This window comes from Saimiri boliviensis, chromosome 19 (assembly GCF_048565385.1).
Source record: "Saimiri boliviensis isolate mSaiBol1 chromosome 19, mSaiBol1.pri, whole genome shotgun sequence".
Taxonomy (NCBI): domain Eukaryota; kingdom Metazoa; phylum Chordata; class Mammalia; order Primates; family Cebidae; genus Saimiri; species Saimiri boliviensis.
Window position 1 is genome coordinate 3671210 of NC_133467.1, and position 25320 is coordinate 3696529.

Here is a 25320-nt window from a genome sequence, read left to right on the forward strand (position 1 = left end):
ACTGAGATGCTCATTCTTCAACAAGTCAATCCAAAACAAAGCCCAACATGCTTCCCATAGTTTTAAAGATTTTAACAGAAAGCCTAAAGAAACGAGAGGAAGTTAAAAATATTCTAAACAGAACTTTTAGAAGTGATCATGGCAGCAACCTTTAATAAAGTAATAAATATTTTGATTGGCTTAACATTTTTAAATAACCAATTTGGACTTTAAATTTCACAATAGCACGTAAATTATTTGGAATTTGTAATTGAAATAAAATCAAATGTGGTTGGTAAAATAATCGTGATATGCGGAAGCAATCTGTCATTTTCTTCCCAAGAGCCGTGTTTTCTTTTAGGTAAAATACAGACATGGAATTGAAAGATCTCTCATTTCCATTGTTGCTCAAACATTTTCTGAAACTACCTCATCATTTTTTTGGTTGATTTTACTTCTGCCCTTCTCAACACTCAACTTAGATGTATGATAGCTTTATCTTTCATAACCATGATTTTGAGACTACGCTCTTGTGACGCTGTAGGCTAAAATGATACTCTTTTGGAGTAAAATACTATAAGTAAACGGACATTTTATATATATAAATAACAAATTAAAAACCAAGTGTCATCACTTGGAACCTGGAACTCCAGGTGTTCAGTGAGAAACATGATATCTCCTATACAACATTAGGAACTTATCAGGAAGTCAGTGACAAATTTTGTTCTTTCTTACATTTTTATGACATTGTTGAAATCAGCAGAAACTTAATATGAATAACAGGGTTACAATATGACCTTTGCAGTAGGTGTCATTGTTAACTGTAGCCTTGTTCTGACATCACTCTCTAAGAGTGTTTTGTCAAGTTCAATTTCAAACCAGAAGCCAGTTGCTTTTGCACCTCTAGGCTGGAACTAGCAGTAACAGAGGGAATGCTGTGCAGGATGCCTTTTCTGGCCTGGAGCCACTAATCACAGAGGCTGTATTGGAGGAATCTGAAACGCTTAGATGAAAAAATCTGAATACTTAGATGAAAACTTTTCTTAAAAGGACTGCAAGGAATATTTTCATATAAGAAAACAGTCAAATTTTAAATTAAACACAATTGAGAGATGATAGTGTAGTAAAGTCATCCTAGCTGTTATATATTATATATTATTGACTCTGGAATCAGAGTCAATAATATATAATTTTAAAAGATTATATATTTCTTTTATAATACTATAAAAGAAAATGAAAGAGTAATACTTAAACGGTTCTATTACTCTTTTCTTTAGAAATATAGAGATGAGAGGGCGTCTTCATTATGTTGATAACTGACAAACTGAAATTAGAAATAAGAATAAAGTTAAAGTTTTTGAAGAAGTAATAGAACAGACCTATATTCACAATGACCTGGAATATATAATGTTTTGCATGCATCGTAGATGGAGCCTCTCATAAAAATTATTATTTTTTTATTTGGATCAGTGTGGTCAGTTCACAAGAAGTTTTTAAGCTGATCTAACATAATCAAATTAGATAAACCAGCAACACTAGATTTCATCTATTTGAGAGGTTTAAAGAAATTCAAGATGAAACCTAAGGTTTTATGAGAGAAAATGTATTATTTATATGTTAAATACTTAATGATATATTTTAAATTTGATGATTAATTTGATTCAACATAAGAAAGCATTTAGTCTCAATTCCACAGTCAAACTGCAGACTTTTATAAACAGAAGAAAAAATGCTAAATATTTAACAAAATGACAAATTAGAAAAAAAAAGATTATGGGATTTTTTTCCTCTTCCAATAGGAAATCATGCTAGTTTAGGTAATATCAGTGAAAAACTCACTTCATATCATTTATTTGAATTTCTTAAAAGTGTCTTTGGGATTCTACCAAGAACTAGAGTCCAAGATATTATATGAGTATAGCATAGATAGTTATTTTCTCAAGAAAATGGCTTAGAAGACAAAGGGCAAAGACGTAGTTATTTTGTGTTAAGGAGACATGCCATCATTTGCATCAGTTTAAAAAAGTTGTCATGTTAGTTTTACATTAGGTAAATGGTAAAATACTATAGATTTTTTAAGCAGTTAAATATTTAATAGCTATTGACATTAGCACCAGAAAAGCAGTTTTGATTCAGAAATAATTTTAAGATACTACTATATGGTAATGTAGCAACCAAAACAGTGAGTGTAATTTTTGAAAACAAACCAATAAATAGTTTATTCAGAATTTTTAAAGGCTGTATAATGGATAGAAACAGGTGTAAACTTAGGCTCAAAATGCTAAAGGTACAAAAATTGGATAGAAATAAAATCTAGATACATAAATTCATGAATGTTATGAATGAGGTAAAGAATTTTTTTTTTTTTTACAAATCTTCAAATGCCAGAAAAATACAGACATTTAAAATGTTATCAATAAAAGAATGAACTTTTACTTGATACAGTCAACAGAATTTCATAAATCTAAAGGTTAATAGTCATAGAAAATACAGTTCAATAAAAGGGATTAATAATTTTTACCTTTAATCAAGGAGCCACATATAACTTATTACAGAAGCTGTGACTGGTTGTCAAGGAGACACCATATTCTTCCACAATGTGGCTCTTAAGGTCCCAGAATGCAAAGAAGTATAAAATTCACCATAGGCCTACATTTAATAGTTTTGTTTGGATCACTTGAAAAGATTACTTCAATAAATAAAATTATTTTCAATAGCATACATTTTTATAATACATTTAGGGAGGAAATAATTGAAACAAATGTTAGACAAAAGTGATCAGTTTTGATAATTATTGAAAAAAATCCACTAAAATATTAGTGTTTATAATAAGTTAAATATTCTCAATAGCAAAAATATTATTGTTAAACTTATTCATTCTATTTATGCATTTTAATATTTCTATATATAATTGGAAAAAATATATAACTTCATTTATTACAGATGGATGTTATTATCTATAAATATGTGCTTTAGTTTTCAGAAAACTTCAAACATTTTACAGAATTCATTCATATTTGAACACCTGACTTTTGATTATAAAGTTGTTATGGTTTGTCTGTGTCCCCACCCAAATCTCATCTTGAATTCTCATGTGTTGTGGGAGGGACCTGGTGGGAGGTAATTGAATCATGGGGGCAGGTCCTTCCCATGCTGTTCTCATGATAGTGAGTAAGTCTTATGAAATCTCATAGTTCTGTAATAGGGAGTTTCCCTGAGCAATCTCTCTCTCTGTGCCTGCTGCCGTCTAGGTAGGAGGTGACTTGCTCCTGCTTGCTTTCCACCATGATTGTGAGACCCCCCCAAGCCATGTGCAACTGTAAGTCCATTAAAACTCTTTGTGTTGGAAATTGTCCAGTCTTGGGTGTGTCTTTATCAGCAGTGTGAAAAAAAAATTAATACAGTAAATTGGTACCAGTAGAATGGGGTGTTGCTGAAAAGATACCCAAATACGTGAAAGTGACTTTGGAACTGGGTAACAGGCAGCGGTTGGAACAGTTTAGAGGGGTTGAAAGAAGACAGGAAAATGTGGGAAAGTTTGGAGCTCCCTAGAGACTTGTTGAATGGTTTTGACCAAAATGCTGATAATGATACGGACAATGAAATCCAGGCTGTGGTGGTCTCAGATGGAAATGAGGAATTTCTTGGGAACTGGAGCAAAGGTGACTCATGTTCTGTTTTAGCAAAGAGACTGGTGGCATTTTGCCCCTGCCCTAGAGATTTGTGGAACTTTGAACTTGAGAGAGATGATTTAGGTTGTCTGGTGGAATAAATTTCTAAGCAGTGAAACATTCAAGAGGTTAGTTAGGTGATGTTAAAGGCATTCAGTTTTTATAAGGGGAGTGGAGGATACAAGTTGGGAAAATTTGCAGCCTGACAACGTGATAGAAAAGAAAATCCCACTTTCTGAGGAGAAATTCAAGCTGGCTGCAGAAATCTGCATAAGTAACAAGGAACCGAATGTGAATCCCCAGGACAATGGAGAAGATATCTCCAGGCCATATCAGAGGTCTGCAGGGCAGCCCTTCCCACCACAGGCCGAGAGACCTAGGAGGAAAAAGCGGTTTCCTGGGTCAGGCCTACTTTCCTTGTGCTGTGTGCAGCCTAGGCACTTGCTGCCCTGTGTCCCAGCTGCTCCAGCCATGGCTGAAAGGAACCAACCTAGAGCTTGGGCCATAGCTTCGGAGGGTGCAAGCCTCAAGCGTTGGCAACTTCCATGTGGTGTTGAGCCCGCCAGTGTGCAGAAGGCAAGAACTGAGGTTTGCGAACGTCTGCCTAGATTTCAGAGAACGTATGGAAATGCCTGGATGTCCAGGCGTATGTTTGCTGCAGGGGTGGGACTCTCATGGGGAACCTCTGCCAGTGTAGTGCAAAAGGGAAATGTGGGGTCGGAGCCTCCACACAGAGTCCCTACTGGGGCACTGACCAGTGGAGCTCTGAGGAAAGGGCCACTGTTCCCCAGGTACCGGAATGGTAGATCCACCGGCGTCTTGCATTGCGTGCCTGGAAAAGCCACACACAGTCAACACCAGCCCACGAGGAGGGAGGCTGTACCCTGCACAGCCACCTGCTGGGGGGAGCAGGTTTTACGAGTCTTTATGTGTCTGAGTCAATATGTATATTTTTTCTTTCTCCATTTACAAAGTGAGGATAGTCAGTCAGGTAAAAATTAAAATTTGTATGTCTCTAAGGAAACTACGAGTTCATAAGGAATAGCTAGGTGAGTTACTGTGTAAAGTGCTTAAGATCCAAGGAGTGATGTAATGTCAGGCATTAGCTCTCTGTATTTCCCACTGCTTTCAGAAAATGAATTATTTAGTACCAACTTTGTGTATGTTTCTAAGATTAAATCTCTGTCAAAATTGTCCTGCAGGAATTCTAAAGGGTCTTGGAAATAGTTTTGGCATGAACAACATTGCTAGATGTTTACATTAAAAATATTGCTTTCTTTCTGACATGCTAATTTGTGTATTTATGCGGGGAGTGTGTGTGTGTGTGTGTGTGTGTGTGTGTGTGTGTGTTTGGAGGGCAGAATAAAAATTAACTAACTTAAAAGTGGTAAATGTTATTCCATTAGAGATACAGTATTTCTTTTTTTGTGCATGCAAATATGAAAAGTTTTGGAGTGCCAGAGGATAAATGGGTATGATTTGTTAGAGTTGGATATACTGATAGATGTATATTTTTCTAGTACATAAAATGGAAACGAAGAAATGCTAAACTGTGAAATACTTAAGCCAGTAATATAGTTGTTTAAGATACCATAGAAATGGAATAAAACATATGATGACTTGGGATGATATTTTTCCTACCTTAATTTACAAAATTAGTTTAAAATAATTATTTAACATATATTAGATGCTGAATATGATTATGGCTGAAAGACAACTGCTTTGATATGGATGCCCTGTGCCCACACACAATAAAACAGTCTTGCATCCATAGCTGCTAGCAAAAATGTTATTTACTTCCAGATTTCTTGTTTTGATTCCTTAGCTCAAGAAAAGAAACAAGTCTAAAAATTACTCTTCTGAATTTCTACTGAGAAAATCTTTTGATCTTAATATTCTTACAGTTATGATCATACAATGTTTTCTTCTGCATTCTCCTTAGTCAACCATAGTAGTATTGTATCTAATCTTACTGTAAAAATGTTAAATTATTTGCAAGGATTGCAGCTTTATTTAATTTAAATCTCACTTTACTCTTAGAATGTACGCTAAGGAAATGTGAGGTAGGGGCAGTTTATGGAAATTCAGCATACTAAATGTTGTTAGGGAGCGGGGTCTACTCCTTGATCTCATGCTGACATAAACTCACATTGACTGGGCTTCCATATTGTTTTCATTACTGTTCTCATGAAACAGCTTTGGTTTGGAAAGAGATGTTAACCCGTGTATTAGTTACGGCATTACACCTGTTTGTGTGTCTCATTGATGCATGATCTTTCAACTAGTTGTCAAAATTTAGAGTATATAATTGCTTCAAATGGTCATTGTAAAATAAATAGAAGCCCTCAGTGTGAGGATATGTGGATTGTGTAGATACTGCGGAGGTTTTCTATCTCAAAGGAAACTCTGTTCAGAGTAATATCTGATAGTCTTGTACAAACAAACCAAAGCTCATTTAATTTGTAAAATAATAGACAATTGATAAAATTTATAATAGTAGTAGAAGTCATAGTAATAGTTATAAAAATATCTTTTTATTAATAGTTCAATATAAAATATGCCTATGTGTGTCTTTACAGATATGAAGCATTTCATGATAATGTAATTCAATGTTTATTGATCACCTAGATGCTCAGAGAGGAGAGGAACCCAAGGACTGGTGAGCCATACTGAACACTGCCAGGAAGTGAATTTCCACTCTTAGCTTTGATAGTATTGGTCAAATTTAGTTTTCTCAGTCACATTTTTATTTACCCAACGTTAAAGGGGGAAACTTTTGCTCTGAATTTTTTGAGACAGTATGCAGCCTAAAAATCAAACTCTATAGCAGATGGGTCAAAAAGCCAGAGGTCCATCTGAAGGGGGAAAAAAAAATGAAGAAACAAAACGAACAAACAAACAAAAACTTGTGTGGTTGAAGTACTGGAATGAGAGACTCTGAAGGATAGGAAGCTGTAGAATAGTTTCTTATTTCTTAGGAAGAACTGTTACGTTATGACAGAGTTCAGTGTGCGGTCATGGAAAATAGTGAATAAGTAGAAAGGAAGTGAAGTTGTCTGGAAACAAGTAACCAAGAAGATGAGAGATGTTGAAGAGCTGTAGACAGAAACACTGTAGGCACCTAAGATGATGTCACCATTGAAAGCAGAAAGGACACAAGAACAAGTATCGTGAGTTTTAAGATCCTCACAATACACCACGCTCAAGCAAGCATTATAGTCAACGTGTTTGTTCTCGATGACTATTTAAGTTTGTAATTCAAGTGAAATAAATCAATTCTTCCTCTTAAAAAAGAATCAGACTCTATAATATTAATATTTACCTAAAAGGAAGGACGCCAAATAATTTAAATTCTTTACTGAGGTCAAAATGAAGTGACATATTGAAGTTTCAACATAAAGTGTTAATTATTTTTTAAAAGCCTCGCTCACGTTTCATGAAAAAGACATTGTGAAGAATGAGAGCCTACCTCAGGATTTTCCAAGTTAAAAAAAGTAAGCGTAAGACAAAAGCACCTTAGAGGCTTCACTATGGAGAGGATAATTCCTATAATGTGAGCATGCAATTTAGATTGTAATTGCTTTGCACTTCAACCTATGTGAGCAAGTCTGATAAGGAGAGGGAAGTATATCCTATCGTTTCTTGCCTGATGTAACAACAGTGTGTAAATATTTTTAGTGTGCTTCCCTTTCTTCTGTTTAGACAAAAGAAAAAACAAACAAGATGAATGAGGTTTAAAGTGGCATAAGAACATAGTATTTTAGTTCAAATAAGAAATTCTGAGTTAATAATCTGATCTGTTTGCTTACCTTCAGGTGACAAGTTAACATGAAACCCCAGAGCCTATTTTTTTAGATTCTTTAAGATGATTTTGGAATTAATGTAATTTGGGTGTTACTTTTTACTCATGATTATGAAAAAAAGCTAATAAGTTCACCCTTATCAGGTAAAATCAGGCAAAAGAGACTGGTGAAATCTGTTTTTCAGTTACCATACATTAAGTAATTATGGTTTGGGACATAATTATTTTCAATATTCATACCTCTTTAGAATTTGTAATGCTCAGTGCTTGCTTTGAAGTTAAGAAAGCTCTAGGTACAGTTAAGATGCCTAAAAAGTACTGTGAAAGTGTTAAATCAGAACAAAATTGGCAATAAAAGGGAAAGTAATAATAGGAAATATTCATTTTGTTTTGAAAGGTGCCCAGACAGTCATGTCAGGACAGCTAATATGCAAGAGGTTTTGTATTCATGCTGTTCAATTACATGTGGGATCATGAAAAATTCCCAGTGGCTCGGCTACAATTCTTTCCTGTTATTGTTCTTATTTTAGAACTTTGATTTCATTTTAAAAAATGCATGAAATACCCACCTCAGAGCAAACTTTCTCACCCCATGTATTTTCTATTGAAATAGCTTCAATTTACAGCATCTGTAGATTAAGAGGTCAATTTGTTTTATGTAATGTGCTATTATTCAGGAAAATACCCTTGATTTTTAGATTCAGAACTTTAGGTTTCAAATATTTGCTGTTCACCTAATAGTGTACCCTGGATATAACTGTCACTTGTTCCTGGAGTCACAGCTGCCTTCTGGGTCCCTGCTCATCATCTCTTCTCCTCCCTGTTGCCCATCTTCTCCCTGGAATGTCGGCCCTGGCACTCTTGCATGCCACTCTTAACTACCAAGTGGATTGGGGAGAGTGCCTTCCTTGTTAACATGGAGATTCACACACCTTGTAGAGAGATGCTAAGTATAGATTAGCACCTACGTTAGGCTTTCTTCTTGATATAGCTGAAGAAGTAAAAGTTCACTAGAGAAAAGTTTCAAGAGAGAAACAAAATATAAACACTAGGCACTTGTCTGAAACATTTTATGTCTGGAATATTTCATATTTGCAATTTTATTCTCTCTTCTCAGGGATCTCCTGTCACTGGGATAAGTATTCTATATGGATGTTTTGCTTGAATTAGCTAATGTAATTGTTTATTTACTTACTCTCATTTTATGAAAATTTCAAAGTGATTAGTTCTTGAAACAAAAGTTAAAAAAAAAAAAGAAAATTTTGAAGTGACATAAGTAGTTAGCACAACAAATATGATGCATGCAGATGGAATTCCCAACATACTAACCGTCTTAGCTAAAGTTCTAGGTCTTTCTGTGTAGCTGAAATTCTAGACCCGTCTGTGTCTTAGGTTTGTTTAATGTTAATGTATGGGTAACTACCGAAAAGCTGACTAGTAATTGTTAAACAGTGACTGGATTGGTTCATCTACACAGATCACATTATCTAAATGTTAAAAATTCCTATAGCTAAAGGAAAAATCCAAGTAGAGCTTCCACTGTTATGTCATGGAAGGTGGGATGAACCCCTGACCGCAAATTTGGTCTAAATGTTGAGACTGATGACATCATACACACACCATGAAGGTATGAAAAGCTGGCTACTTCCAAGGAGGATTTCTGGTGCAGGCAGCACAGGCTCTGAAGCTGGCCTGAGAGAAGGGAGAGGCCAGGGGTTTTGGTTTTCAGTGTGCTTTGAGGGTAGGCGAGGTGAAGCTTCCCAGGTTGAGTGAGGGCTTACATAGCTGGAACTTTCCAATGGAACTAATGGAAGGAGGCCACTTGGCTTTCTATGCTCTGCTCAGTTATGGAGCAAGAGAGAGAATGGAAGAGATGAGACCTAAAAGCTGTCAGCAGTCAAACACCAAAAATGGAGGCAAAGTCTAAAATGACCTTTCTAAAACCAGTCCCTTGATTATGTCTCTTATCTCTACCTGCACTGTCATCTTTAATTCTCTGTCATCTTAAGCTGCTTTATTTACTGATTGTCATGGTGCAAGTCACAGCTAACCAATATACAAGTGAGCCTTTTTTTTTTTTTTTTTTTAAAGCCTACAGCACCCAGTATTGGCAGGCAGCGTCCCATGCAAGTACTAACCAGGACCAACCCTGCTTAGCTTCCAAGATCAGACGCGATCAGGTGCATTTAGGGTTATATGGCCATAGTCCTTTCTCTTTTTTTTTTTTTTTTTTTTTTTTTTTTAGATGGCGTCTCACTCTTGCTGCTCAGGCTGGAGTGCGGTGGCGTGATTTCAGCTCACCACCACCTCTGCCTCCCAGGTTCAAGTGATTCTCCTGCCTCAGCCTCTGGAGTAGTTGGGATTACAGGTGTGAGCCACCACGCCTGGTTAATTTTGTATTTTTAGTAGAGACTGGGTTTCTCCATGTGGGCCAGGCTGGTCTTGAACTCCTGATGTCAGGTGATCTGCCTGTCTCGGCCTCCCAAATACTGAGATTACAGACATGAGCCACGGCGCCCGGCCCAGCCCGGCCCAAGCCTTTGTTAATAATTTGCCTCTTTCAGCTGAAGCTGTAGACTCCCCAGAGCTAAGGTTAAGTCTGTTAGTTTACCATTTTCTCTTTGGCACCCAAAGAGTGCAGGAAGAAAAATAGGCACATGATGATTTTTTAAAATATCTGTCAGGCTTACTAGACTCTAAGCCCCATGAAGGCAAGACTGTGCCAGTTTCAGTCATGGTTGATTCCAATGACTCAGAGAGATGCTTCACACTTCAGTAAATGCTGGTGGAAATAATTCATTCTTTCAGTTACTTTAATATAGCACTTTAGCATGGTTCTCCAGTATCTTTTAGTTTCAGTGGAGACTAAAGCTATCTTTAATGAAATCTTGTCTCATTTAAGTTCCAGAATACATCGAGAACATGTGAACTGAATCTTGTTAATATTTAATTAAATCCTGTTGATTCGTTTAAAAGTTTGGGCAGAGCAGCCACTTAATCAAAAAAGTAAAAATTGGAAACTCACTTCTAATGATGAAGTGACGCTAAACTTATACACAATTTAGGGGTCTGTAAACAAGACTATTCTTTTGTTCACAGAAAGCAACATGAAATGTCTTCATTCCTGAAAACCTAGGTGAATTTTCAGTTTACAATCAATTATATAAACCACAGGACAGCACAGTTAAAGTCAGGGAAAAGCTAATAAATAACCTTCTGATAAAATATGTGTGGTTATGAATAAACCCAAGTCCCCCCAACATAAATGAATAAATGTATAGATGGATACATAAATAGATAGATAAAAATAAATAAATTAAAAGTTGACGTACCTCTCAGTCTAAGCCACAGGAGCATAGAGAAGATACTGCCGTAGGACTAAACAATATTTTTTGATTCATTAAGTGTTCTGAGACTTGGGCTGGTTAATTTTAGTCGTTCTAAAATGTTCAGTTCACTCTAATTTAGTAACTGTTATTACAAAGGTGTCTGATATTCTGCAGCTGTGCAATTATTTGGCTGCCAGACTCCAAGATTGCCTGCAATGCTGTCCCAGCCTCGGAAAAAGTGGCTTAGCCCAAACTCCTTCCTGGTGTCCAAGCCTCAGGCTAGCTTTCATCTTCCTGCTTTTTACTAGCAAAGGAAGGTGGAGCGATAGAGCTTTTTCAGAGTAGTCTGTTGCTCAGCAACCAGGCTTGCCCTCTTTGGAAACAGGTCAGGAAAAAGGAAGAGAGATGAGGGGCTGATTTAATGTTCGTCTGCCATCTCTGATAAAGCAGAGATCCTTTGAATGGAAATTGTTACAGAACAGAGATATCTCCAACTCATGGGGAAACCAATTAATCTCATTAGACAAAGGGTTAATATCTGTTTGCTAGAAATATTGTTTCACCGTCACCTGGCAGAAAGTTTTAGTAGCTGTAAATATTACACCATGGTAGGATAGATAGTATTATGTTTGGTAAGGTTCAGAATTTTGGTATGGTATGGCTATCATCTCAAGGTCAAAGAAAAGTCATTTGAGAATGACACAAAAGAATGTTTTATTTTAAATAGTAGACATTAGTTAGTCATTCAGAGACACTTTAAATGTCATAGCAAAATCTAGGTTCTTTCTGTTGACAAAAATTTCTTGAAACATCTTTCTTCTGTTTCTTAAAAATACTGATTGATAGTATTTCTCAGGAAATATTCTAAATACAAAACTGCATTGCAGAATCATGAATACCTCTAATTATAATTTTTGAGACAGGCAAATGCTTCTTTTAAATAAAATTTTCTTTCATGTTGTTGGGGCTCTCCAGCAATACCCCGGAGTGTGATGCTTTGGCCTGCTGAGGACTTTGGGCTGAAGGATACTGGAATGGCCTCAACGGGGAAGCCTCTTTCTGATCTTCTCTTTCCCTTCTTTTTCCTGCTCCCTTTCCTTCCCCGAGGAAGGCCATAGAAACTGGAAATATTACTCTGTCCTCCCTGCACCTTTCTGTGTAGGCGTTGGCCATGAAGAAATTATCTGACCTACCTTGTTTGCTGGTAGATTATAAGACCCTCATTCCAGAAGGGTCCTGCCACACCAGGAGGAAGAAATGCCATACGAAGAAGCTAAGACGAACCTGAACAGAAAGCCCTGCTGAGCCTTCTGCCTCTGTCTGTTACCTTCAGCTCATACTCTTGTGTCCAGCCATATTTGCACATGGCTGTCCGTTCTTCATCAAACCTGAGTGAAAATAGACAATTTTCCTCAGGTCTTTGAGTCTTCATTTCAGAAGGCTCATGTGTCAAGGAAACGTTTTGAATGAAGACTTTTTTTATGCTTTTCTCTTGTTAATCTGTCTTTTCTTACAGGAGTGTCAGCTGTGACTCCTGTGATGGGTAAGGAAAGGTGTCACACCTTTCTTCCCCTACATCACAACGTATTCCATGATGTAAACTTGTGTTGACTCTGTAGCATTTGGCAGATTGATCACCCTAAGGGATTAGCAATAAGAACAGCGTATGAGAAAAGGAGACTATGACTCTTTAAAAGTCCCCTCTTGATACTTAAGTCAAATTTTCGTTGTGTGTACACACACATGCACACACACACAGCTCAGCTGACAATTATACACACCAAAAAATCAACATTTCTTTTCTATATTACTTGACTGGCAAGTAATACAGGAAATATTGATTGGCTTTAAAAGGGCCAATATGTTACTTCAGTTATTTTTCAGTTACGTTCTTTTAAGTGCTGTTAGGAAAATGGAGCTTATCAGTTTAAAGCTCAGGGTCAGAAATGAATATAAAATTTTAGTCAAGCAAGATGAATAAGCTCTCGAGATATGCTATACAATATTGTAATAGAGTCAAGAATAATGTATTCAACACTTAAACATTTAGGAAGGTAGATCTTAGGTTGAGTTACCGTCATAAAATAAGAAAATAAAATGTAGGTGGAGTTTCCTCACAGGGGATAGCAAAGGATCTACCCAGAACACTGTGGGTGTTTATAAATATGTCTTGATATCTTGGCCAGCATCTAAAACTAGGTCTATGCATCACTTTATTTACAATTCATTTATTCATTCATTTACTATTCAGCTTTTAAAAAGGCTAACAAGAAATATGAATAAATTAATTTAGCAATAATTTACTGCCTTTAATCTTGTTTTCTCAGTACACAATCTATTGGCTTTGAGAATTGAAGACAGCTAAGCAATTTAAAACCAATAGAAAAATATGGAGTGAGATTCAGCCCTTTTATATTCATGATGAACTCAATATATTACAAATCCAAAAATCAACCTCTATTTTACTTTATCTTCTATAAAATGGGGTTTTAACATCATCTTACATCTTTGATGAAGTATTGGAGTACTATATGAGATCTTGTTTTTGAAAATATTTTAGACTTTAGTTACAGCTAGTTATGTTATCATTAAGAATAATAATGTTCTATGACCAAAAGTTAATAATTTTATTCTATAGATACCACTATATATACACTCACATTTATATTTACATATATTTTATGTACTTTGTAATTTAGCTTAAGTAGTTATGATTTTTAATAATGGAAAATTTTCATCACAAATATTATGTGTGTTTGTATCTCTCTCTCTCTCTATCTATCTATCATCTATCATCTATCTATCTGCTACGACCATGTAGCTTCAGCTCAACTGGTTATAACTTATACTTTCAGTTAATATCTCTATCTCTATATTTATATTTAGAACGGGAACATTTCCAGTCACATCACTTTTATTCCCACTTTTCAAGGTCTCATATGCTCACGGTAAAACCCCTGAGAATCAGAGAGCAGAGGCATTCTACCCACTTCCAGAACCTTTATATGACCCCCTGTATTATTGCTTAACTCTTATCACTAAAATAGAGAGGGGCCACATTCTATATTGGGATGGCATTCCTCATAACTCCCAAAATTTAAGACATTTTTCATAGATATTTATATTTTAACATGACCTGGTAGAATTTAGCTGGGGAACAAAATGGAAAAATAAGTCCGTATTATTTAGGCACGATGGACTAAAAAATTAAAAAAAAAAAAAAACAAGGCAAAGTCAGCTAACTTTTGCAGCTATTTCAAACCTATGGAATCTCTTGCTTTAAAAGTTTTCTTCACAACTGTAATAGACTAGCAGTGTATGAAACAATTTGCATTTAAACGTGATAATAAGGAAAAAGAGATTCTTTCAAACATAAAGCTCAGATCAAGAATGAATTGTACATGCAAATGTGCTGATTTAGATGCAGAGGATGCATTCTAACAGTGGGGCAACTAGAGAAATTAAGGCTAACACTTTTCCTGAGTGCCCAGTAATGTTGAATTACAATTGAATACCTATAGAAATGAATGTGACATCCAAACGGTTACCAAATGAATATATTATGCTCTGTGATGTTTCACTGAATTCTAAACGAGTTCAGAATGATGACATACCAAGAGGTGCTGAAGTACTTCAGACACACTCAGTCAAATGTGTATGTGGTTAAATAAAACTCTGTGGAATGTTCCTGACATAAAATTAGTTTTCCCCATTCAGAGGGAAAGTAGAGCAATTTATTTTTTCCTTATAGTCTCATCACAAGTAGGAGTTTAATAAACTCACTTTTGTTTTTAGAGAAACTTGCAATTTGAAAGTGACTTTGCAGTGCTTTGGAATCATAATGCACTAAGCTTGTGATCTCGCCTTTATTGTTCTCTACCGCGTTAAGTATGCTCCCTTCTCTGCTGAATGGGAAAATAAGCAGAGACCTGCATAAGTGAACTAATGGCAGGACACTCTATGCTACCAACAGGCTTTTTAGGGGACATTTGGGACATTCTGATTAGTTATATTGCTAGTTTTGGTTACTTTTTATTTCCATGTTTATATAAGAAATACTAAATGCTATAAAATTATATCATAATAAAATACTTATAAGTTCCTACTCCTTTTTGAAAACACTGAGTTCATGTTGGTAGAATTAACTTCAAGGAGTAAACTGAGAGTGAGCCCTCTGAAGATTTCTCTGGGGTGGGAGCTGTCCTTTAACAGTAGTTTGGAGGAGCAGCTGGCTAGACCAGGTGTTCCCAGTGAATTATAACTCTCCCTGCTCAATTGCTGAAGCTTAAGACAGGACTGAGTCACAGAAGAAAGCAGAGAGGAGCCTGGAATGGAAGCTAATTCTTGGGGCTCCTGGAAAGAAAGATGAGGAAAAATTTAGCAGGTCGAAAAGAGCTCTTACGTTCCCCTCATGTCTTTAACCAAGGAATCAAATCCAATAAATTCATAAAGTATCACAAATTCTGATGCTGCCCTTTACATGCCATGAAGTCTCTCTAAACTCCAGTTTTTCAAGTTCTAAAATGGGGCAAAACTTAGATTGTTGGACAGTGGAAGAAATAGCAAAACCATTTGTGAAGCAAGTGGTGGGAAGATTATTTAACCAATCCCTGCTGGTTGTTCCTCTTATTGAGTTGGGTCTCCGAAGGATCCAGTGCTCTGGGACTTGGCTGTCCAGACTTCCTAGTACAGATGCCTTGAATGGCTGTTCTTCCCAGCTTGAATGCCTCCCATGCTCTTCTGCCAGCCTGTCTTACCCTACTCCTTACTTCATTTCTATGTATTAGCCCACTGAGGTTCTTCCCGTTCCTCCTACAATCAAGTCCTTTGCCTCAGGGTCTTTATGCTAGCTGTCTCCCGACCTTCAAGTGGTCGAGCCCTCCTTGTGTTCTCTCTTTCTCTTTTTAAAATTATTTTACTTTTGGTTCCAGGATACGTGTGCAGAAAAAACATACAGGTTTGTTACATAGGCTGGCAAGGCTGTGGAGAAATAGGAATGCTTTTACACTGTTGGTGGGAATGTAAATTAGTTCAAACATTGTAGAAGACAGTGTGGCGATTCCTCAAGCACCTAGAACCAGAAATACCATTTGACCCAGCAATCCAATTACTGGGTATGTACTCAAAGGAATATAAATCGTTGTATTATAAAATACATGCACATGTATGTTTATTGCATCACTATTCACAATAGTAAAGACGTGGAATCAACCCAAATGCTCATCAATGATAGACTGGATAAAGAAAATGTTGTACATATACATCATGGAGTACTATACAGCCATAAAAATATATGAGATTATGTCCTTTGCAGGGACATGGGTGAAGCCGGAGGTATTCTTAAATATCTTACTCTCTATGAGGCCTTCCCTGAGTAACCAATCTAATTATAAAATTATGAAAACATTTTTATCAAATAGTCCTATTATAATTGTCTTCTAGCAGTTAGCAGTTCTCAAATTTTCTTGTTTGCTGCGTTGATTGATTCTTTTTCCCTCCAACAGAATATAAGCTCCATGAAAACAGGGCTTGGTTAATCTTGTTCACTTCTGTATCTGTTCTACCTACTATGGTGATGGAACATACAATATACTCAGTATACATTTGTTGGGATGAATACATTTCAAATGTGAGGTGGCTGTTATGTTAAATTTGTATTGCCTAAATGTATATAAAATTATCTCCTCTTTGCAGACAGTAATCCCTTATCAATTTAGAGTGTGTTTCTCAGTTTTCTTTTGGATATTCTGAGGACGTTTTGTTCCCAAGTGGAAACTGATGCTTACACTCCTTTCCTCCTCATCCTCTTTCTTTTTCTTCATTTTCTCAGTGACCCATAGCCAGATTTACTTTAGTATGTCATGAAACTCCATTGAAATTTCCCCATTCAGCGTTAGTGTAGAATGTAAGTAGCTTGAGTTTCCAGTCAACAAGGAATAAATTTCAAAATATGATGCTATGACTTCTGGTTTCTGTGCAGGTCACTTAACCAAAGTATTGAGCTTCGTGTCTGTCCACTGAAGAAGACAGCATCATCAAATAAAAAGAGAAAACCATTTTCGGCAGACCTTTGATGACCTCTGTCTTTTTAAAGAGACACATGAAAGCTTCCCAGGTAAATGATATGGGCCGTTCACCAGTGATAGTCTTCTGAATGTGGTAGCGGAAATCTTCCAAAATTCTAAAACTGAATGAGAAAAGCTGTTTACCTGAAATAAACATTTTATTTTATTCTCTGGATTTCAACTCATTGACTGCCAAGAACAACTGATTCAGATAATCACATATTATTAAATCTTCCTACTGAATATGAATTAAAAAGTATCTGGTTTTGCCAAAGAGAGAAGGCAGTCTCCCCACTCTCTTTTGAATAAGGAGTTGGAGAGACGCTATGTCAGTGGTCTGCCCTGAGAGTCTTCTTGCTGTCTGCATCCTGTTCTCAGCCTCCATACAGTTCTTAGTTTCTCCTCCCAGTGAGTGATACTCAGTTCTTCTCTCCTGTGTTCTCTCTCCCCTCTTGATATTAAAATCCTTTTTTTCTTTGGATGTGCTGCTTCTACTGCAGAGTGGAGAGATGTGATAGCTTCCAAAATTGTGGAACTAGAACCTTTCTGCCATAATCTACCCCTGCTTCCTTTACTAATTTTTTTTTTCCTTCTGGTTCTGGTGCTGACAGTTAAACCCCTAAGAAACAGAAAGAAGACACGTTCTACCTTCTTCAAGAACTATTTTCTGACCCTTTGTATTATCTGCTCAGTGCCCATCACTACAGTATAAGAGACGCCACAATCTATGTGAAGAATGGCGACCCTCAAGACCACCTGCTAAATAAATCACACCAAACAAGTTTAATAGTAACTTTTTTTTTTTCAATTTAAGATTCAGGGGTTACATGTGCAGGTTTATTACCTGGCTATACTATATGATGTTGAAGTTTGCGCTTCTATTGACACAGTTGCCCAAGTAGTGAACATAGCACCTGATCAATAGCTTTTCAAACCTTCTCCCCTCCGTCTCTCCCTCCCCACTTTTTGAATCCCCAGTGTTTGTTTTTCCCGCCTTTGTGTCTGTGTGTACCCAGTGTTTAGCACCCACTTATGAGTGAGAACATGTGCTAATTGGTTCTGTTTCTATGCCATTTTCCTTAGGATAATGTCCTGGAGCTGCATTCATGTTGCTACAAAGGCTACGGTTTCATCTTTTTTGTGGCTGCATGGTATTCCATGGTGTGTATGTACCGCAGTTTCTTATCCGATCTACCATTAGTGGGCACCTGAGTTGACTCCATGTCTTTGCTATTGTGACTAGCACTCTGATAAACATACACGCGCGTGTGTCCTTTAAGTAGCACTGTTTATTCTCCTTTGGGTATATACCCAGTAATGAGATTGCTGGGTAGAACAGTAATTCTATTTTTAGTTCTCTGAGAAATCACCAAACTGCTTTATACAGTGGCTGAACTGTTCACAGTCACAGCCACAGAATCTAAGTCGTCCTTTATTTCTCTGCAAGCTTGCCAACATCTGCTTTTTTTAATTTCATTTTTTATTATTAACCATCCTGACTGGTGTGAGATGGTATCTCATTGTGGTTTTGATTTGCATTTCTCTGATATGAGTGATGTTGACCGTTTTTTTGTATGCTTTTTATCTACTTGTATGCTGCCTTTTGAGAAGTTCTTATGCATATCCTTTGATGGGATGATTTTAAATGGGATTATTTGTGTTTTCTTTTATTGTCTTGTTGACTTCTTTACATTCTTTATAGATTTTGGACATTAGTTTTTTGCTAGGTGCATAGTTTGCAAATATTTTCTCCCATTCTGCAGGTTGTTTGTTTACTCTGTTGATTGTCTCTTTTACTGTGCAGGAGCTCCTGTTTAATTATGTTCCATTTCTTTTGTTTGTTTCCGTTGCATTTGCTTTTAAGTTGTTGGTCATAAGTTATTTGTCTAGGCCGATATCTAGATGAGTGTTTCTTACATTTTCTTCTAGGTTTTATAGTTTGAGGTCTTACATTTAAGTCTTTTGTCCATCTTGAGTTCATGTATGTGTATGGTGAGAGTGAAGTTTCACTCAGGCTCCTTCATGCGGTTAGTCAGTTTCCCAGCACCATTTGTTGAGTGGTGTTTATTTCTGTCAACTCTTTTAAATGGTGTTGTTTACCTTTTGTTAACTTTGTTAAAGATCAGTTGGTTGTAGGTGGGCAGATTTCCTCCCCCCCGCCCCACCGGGATCTGTATTCTGTTCCATTAATCTATGTATGTATCATATTTTTGTACCAGTACCATGCTGTCATGGTTAGCCTTGTAGTATAGCTCGAAGTTGGATAATGTGATGCCTCTGGCTTTATTCTTTTTACTTAATATTGCCTTGGCTATTTGAGCTCTCGTTTGGTTTCATATGAATGTTAGAATAATCTAGAAATAAGGAAGAGAACACAGACCAAGTCTGGCTCCCCAGATTAACTGAAACAAAGGGCAGGGATTTGTTAAGAGCTAGGACGGAGGAAGGAAAAAGTCATCTGCGTTTGCTAATCGATCTTACCACGTGGAAAATAAAGTCTCCTTATCTTTGTGATAGGAGGTAATATTACAACTTGGAACAAGATGCGCGTCAAAGTTAGTCTCCTACCTTCCCATGGAGACCGGCAGGGGAGGGCACTATCTTCTTTGATGATTACATTTCAAAGGAATAGCTCCCAGGTCCTGAGAAAGACATTCCTGGGTTGTAAAACTGACAACAGATGGCCAGGTGTGCTGTCTCATGCCTGCAATCCGAGCACTTTGGGAGGCTAAGGTGGGCGGATCATGGAGTCAGGAGATCAGACCACCCTGGCCAACATGGTGAAACCCCTTCTCTACTAAAATAGCAAACAAAACAAAATTAGCCAGGCATGGTGGCACGCACCTGTATTCCCTGTTACTTGGGAGGCTGAGGCTGGGGAATCTCTTGAACCTGGGGGGTGGAGGTTTCAGTGAGCTGAGATTGTGCCACTGCCCTCCAGCCTGGTGGCAGAGTGAGACCCTGTCTCAACAATAAATAAATAAATGAATAAAAACTAAACGGAGAAGAGGCTTTTAAAAACATTAACTTCACAAAGAGGCAGAGAAAGCATTTACAATTCCAAGATTTTTTTCCAAGTAAATGCTCTAAGTAAAGGGCACTCAGGGGATGGAGTCTAAAGTCAGGTACAGCTGAGGGGAATGTTAAGGCCCTCGGTCACCAAACAGAAAACTAAGTTCCCTTAGGATCAACTAAACTTAGGGGCACTTTATAATGAGAGGTTGTATTTCCCCCGTTTTCCCTGCTGGCATGTGCTGCTTTTGGCTAGCTTAAAGGTATGTCTGGCCTAATGATATATTCGTTTTTCTCATCTTTGTCTCTAAAATATCATAGTGTGCTTTCCTTAGTTAACAGCACAGTGAGTCACGCAGGCTCTTTGACCATCATTATTGTGTTTTTTCATATTAATTTGCATTCCAAAGGTATTGATTTTAATCATTTGTTTTTTCCAGCACTGGCACTACTGCTTGATGAATCCTTGCATGATATTATTAAAATTTTAAAGAATATTGAGGTGACTTTATGTTAAAATAATAGCACAGTGGTAATGAAAATCAACTGTAGAAGTTCCTATGCGTGTAAATAACAGCTTGAATCACAAGATTTCGAAGAGAAGATTTCTATTTACCAGCAAAAGTACTTCCTCCATGAGAGGCCTGCGCTTTAACAGACTTTATAATCCATGTGCCTGTCAGCTCTGCAATTTTTTCATCATTAACTGAATCATAAAATGATTTCACCACTTTATCATTTCAAACTTTCTCATAAAAGTGGTTAAAAATATTAATCCATAGCAAATTGTGGGGCAGACTTTAATTTGCAAATAGCAAATGTGTACCTTAGTTAGCAATGGCTACAATTTTAGCCAGGTACATTTTCAAAGAACAGAAAATCTAATGGCTTAGGGTCAACTACATGAATGCTTGACAATATGTACTCATAATAGTTTATACATTTTATTTGAGTAATCTTTGCAAATATCAATGTGCCAATAATGAGGGCACCTGGGCAGAAATTGGAGAATGTTCTTGACTTCATTTATCTGCCAAATGTGCAATCAAGATGTTCATCTTTTAGATGGCTGTTAAATCTTTTCTGTAATGTTCAGTTATTTCCAATTTTGTGACCACTATTTTATTTTATAGGCATTTTAATTAAATGATTGAATCACAGTCATGAGGTATGATGTTACATCCTAATATGTAATGACGGTCTGACATGACTTGAATGATTCTTGTGTTGTTGTTGAATGGATCCATCATGTCTCCTCAGCACAAGAGGTTACAGTTAATATGATACTTTCTACAATAGCAGTTATAGCAAAGAATGCAGGCATGGACTTCATAAAATATGTATAAAGAAAATGAACAATGTCTGCTCTGCACCAAATTTGGTGATAAAACAGTAGAGTTCTGAATTTATGACGACTATGTGGAAGAATGTTTCTGTCAATAATGAGTACGCTATTTTATTCTTTTAGTTTCAGTTAAAAATTTATGAAAGTTGTGAAGTATATTGGCATTAAGTATATTTCAAAAATGTGTAGCAATGCAAGAAGATACAAAACAAAAACTGTTACCAAGTTGTTGAATGTGTAGGAATTTTTAGATAATGGTGAATATTTAATCTGAGAGCAGCCAATTTTTTGGCCATTAAAAGTGGCTTTATTTATTGTAACTCCCTTTTACAACGAGGTTATCGTTTAAAAATAAAGGATTTTACTATCTATCAAAAATACACAAGAATTTGCAGACATTCAGGTTAAGGTCAAGGTGAAAGTTACGGAAGGTGGCAACCATATTTTGCTTCCTCCTGGTGAGCTGGCATTTAAAAGAACAGTTAAGCAATGCCCAAATCTTACTCTTTTTGCGCCTGAGGTATGTATACAGTGGTTTCTCAGATTGAGGTATGCAGCTCCCCATCCACCTCCTCTACACCTCTTCCCTTCCACTCTCTGCATTTTGGAAATAACCTGGAAGAGACTCTGGCTCTTCATGAGAAAATTTTAATTAATTTTTTTTTACAATATTTCCTTTAAAACATGTAAGTACATTCAGAATTATCTGAATGATTATGTTCTAACTAAGTACAGTTAGGCCTTCTGGAGCCCATTTCTGTTTTATTGTTATTATTTTTTTCATTTTGGACAATGACTCTTAACATAAATTTTTAAGGATACATATACAGTTTAATTATATGCATTTTGTTGTGCAACAGATCTCTCGGACTCCCCTGTGATGGTTTTTAGGCATCAGTTCTGCTGGATTAAGGGATACCGAGATAGTTGGTAACACATTAATTGTTCTCAGTGCTTCGGTAGACACTAAGCCCATCTCTTTTCTGCTGAAAGGCAGGCCCAGGTGATTTGGCTTTTGGTGAGTGTGATGGGCTGCCCCAGGTGTGTCCATGAGGGTGTTTCTGGAGTAAATTGGCAATCAGGAAAACCTGACCTCAATGCAGGCAGGCACGGGTCTGGGGGCCAGGATGGAACAAAAACGTGGCGACAGAGCAAACGCTCGCCTTCTTTTCCAGAGGCAGAATGCCCTCTCCTCCTCTTGGGTTTCAGAACTCTTAACTCTCTGTTCTTTAGACTCTGGGACTCACAGCGGTGGCCCACCCAGGCCCTTGGGCCTTTGGCCTCGGCCTAAGAGTTAAACCATTGGAATCCCTAGTTCTGAGGCCGCAGACGGAATGAGCCCTACTGCTGGCTTCCCTGTTGCTCCAGCTTGCAGACAGCTCATCGTGGGACTTGCAGTTTCCATAACTGGGTGAGCCAATTCCTCTAATAAATCCCTTTTCACATATATCTCTCTCTACATATATCCTATTCGTTCTTTCTGGAGAAGCCTGATTAAAACATCCCCCTTACCAGCTTCCTGCCAGCACCTTCCTGGTAAACACTGTTCTACCTTCTAAGAGTTTGACTGTTTCCGATACCTCATATAAGTAGAATCATACAGTACCGTCATATGCCACATAACGAGGTTTTAAGCAGTGCCACACTGCTTATGCTTAAGATTATAACGGAGCTAAAAATGAATGCCTGGTCATGTCATAGCCTTCATAATTTTGCAGTACAATGCATTGCTTGTATGTTTGCAGTGATGCTGGTGTAAACGAACCTGCTGCATTGCTAGTCATAAAAGTATAGCACATACCATTATGTACTAGATAATGTTAATAAATGATGTTACTGGCATGTATTTACTACAATATATATTTAATGTTATTTTAGAGTGTACTCCTTCTACAGATATAAACAAAGTTAACTGTAAAACAGCTGCAGACAGGTCCTGAAGGAGGTATTCTAGGAGAAGGTATTGTTATTATGGGGAGAGCCGCTCCATGCGTGTTATTGCCCCAGAAGACCTTTCAGTAGGACAAGATGTGGAGGTGGAAGACAAGGATATTGATTATCTTGACCCTTATAGGCCTCGGTTAAAGTATGTGTTTGTGTCTTAGTTTTTTAAAAAAAGTTTAAATAAGTTCAAAAATAAATAATGCTTATAGAATAAAGATACATAGAAAGGCAATGTTTTTGTACAGTTGGGCAATGTATTTGTGTTTTATTCTAAGTGTTATTACAAAGGCATCAAAAAGATTTTTAAAAAAGTTTATAAAGTCAAAAAGCTACAGTAATGTGTTACTGAAGGAAGAAGAAATTTTAAATTTTGTGTAACCTAAGTATACAGTGCTTGTAAAGTCTACAGAGCATACAATAATATCCTAGGCCTTCACATTCACTCACCACTCACTCACTGACTCAGACAGAGAAGCTTCCTGTCCTGCAAGCTTCTTTCGTGGTAAGTGCTCTACACAGGTGTGCCATTTAAAATCTTTCATATTGCATTTTTACTGTACTTTTCTGTGTTTAGACACACAAATACTTACCACTGCTTTACATTTGCCCGCAGTATTCAGCACAGTAACGTTTTGTACAGGTTTGTAGCCTGGGAGCAATATGCTATGTCATTTTGCATACTTGTGCACTAGGCTGTACCACTGTATCAGTGTGTTTTCACACTGCTCATAAACACATACCTGAGACTGGGCAATTTTTAAATGAAAGAGGTTTAATCAACTTACAGTTCCATGTGGCCTGGGAGGCTTCACAATCATGATGGAAGGTGAAAGGTACATCACACATAGCAGAAGAAAGAGGAGAATTTGTGAAAGGAAATCTTTTCTTTAAAAACCCATCATATCTTGCGAGACGTGTTCACTATCATGAGAACAGCATGGGAAAGACCCACCCCCAAGATTCAGTCACCTCCCACCAGGTACCTCTCACAACATATTCAAGATGAAATTTGGGTGGGGACACAGCCAAACCGTATCAACCATCTATAATAAGTGTGTGTAAGTCGTTCATATTGTTTGCACAAAGATTAAATTATCTAATGACACATTTATCAGAAGGTATTTCCACTGGTGCATAATGCATGACTGTATTTATGTGACTGGTACTGGCTACCTCACTTCCTATCAGGATTTCTTCTTTTTAAAGCCTGAATAACATTCCATTTTATATGTATCCCACATTTTCTTTATTCCTTTGTTGACGGGGATTTAGGTTACTTTTATGTCTGGGATTTTATAAATATTGCTGCTATAATGCAATGAACATGAGGAACATGTAAATACCTGTTATAGATTCCTTTTTTCAGTTGTTTTAAATGTATGCCTAAGAGTGAATTTCCTGGATCATATGGTAATGTTATTTTTACGTTTTTGAGAAATTTTCATACTATTTTTCATAGAGACTACACCATTTTATATTCCCAGCAAAAGTACACAGAGTTTTCAATTTCTCCTTGTCCTCAACAGCATTTATTATTTTATGTTTCATTTTGATTTGTTTGACAGTGACGATCCTAACGATTGTGAGGTGGTATCTCATTTTGTTTTGACTTGCACTTCTTTAATGTAAGGGAGGTTGAGCAGCTTTTCATTTGCTTGTTTGCCATTTGTATTTTTATTTTTGGAGAAATGTTTTTTTTTTTGTTCTCTGTCCATTTTTAGATTAGATTTTTTTTGGTTGCTGTTGAGTCGTAGGAATTCTTTGTATATTCTAGATATTAACTCCTTATTAGATATATGGTGTACACATATTTTATTCCATTTTTAAAGTTGCCTTTTCACTTGGCTGTTTCTCTTTGCTGAGCAGATTTATTGATATAGTCCTTGTTTATTTTTGCTTTTTTCCCCTCCATATCCAAGAAATAATTGCCAAATACAAAGTCATGAAGTTTTTCTCTATTATGTGTTCTTTTTGGAGTTTTATAATTTCAGGTTTATGTTTAGGTCTTTAATCTATTTTGAGTTCATTTTTGCATATGGTGTAAAGTTAGGGTTCAACTTCATTCTTTTGCATGTGCATATCCGGTTTTCTCTACATGATTTGTTGAAGAGGATTTTTCCCCTCCCATCATAGCTTTTGTGTAGCCTTTTTATCTTGTTTGAAGATCATTCCA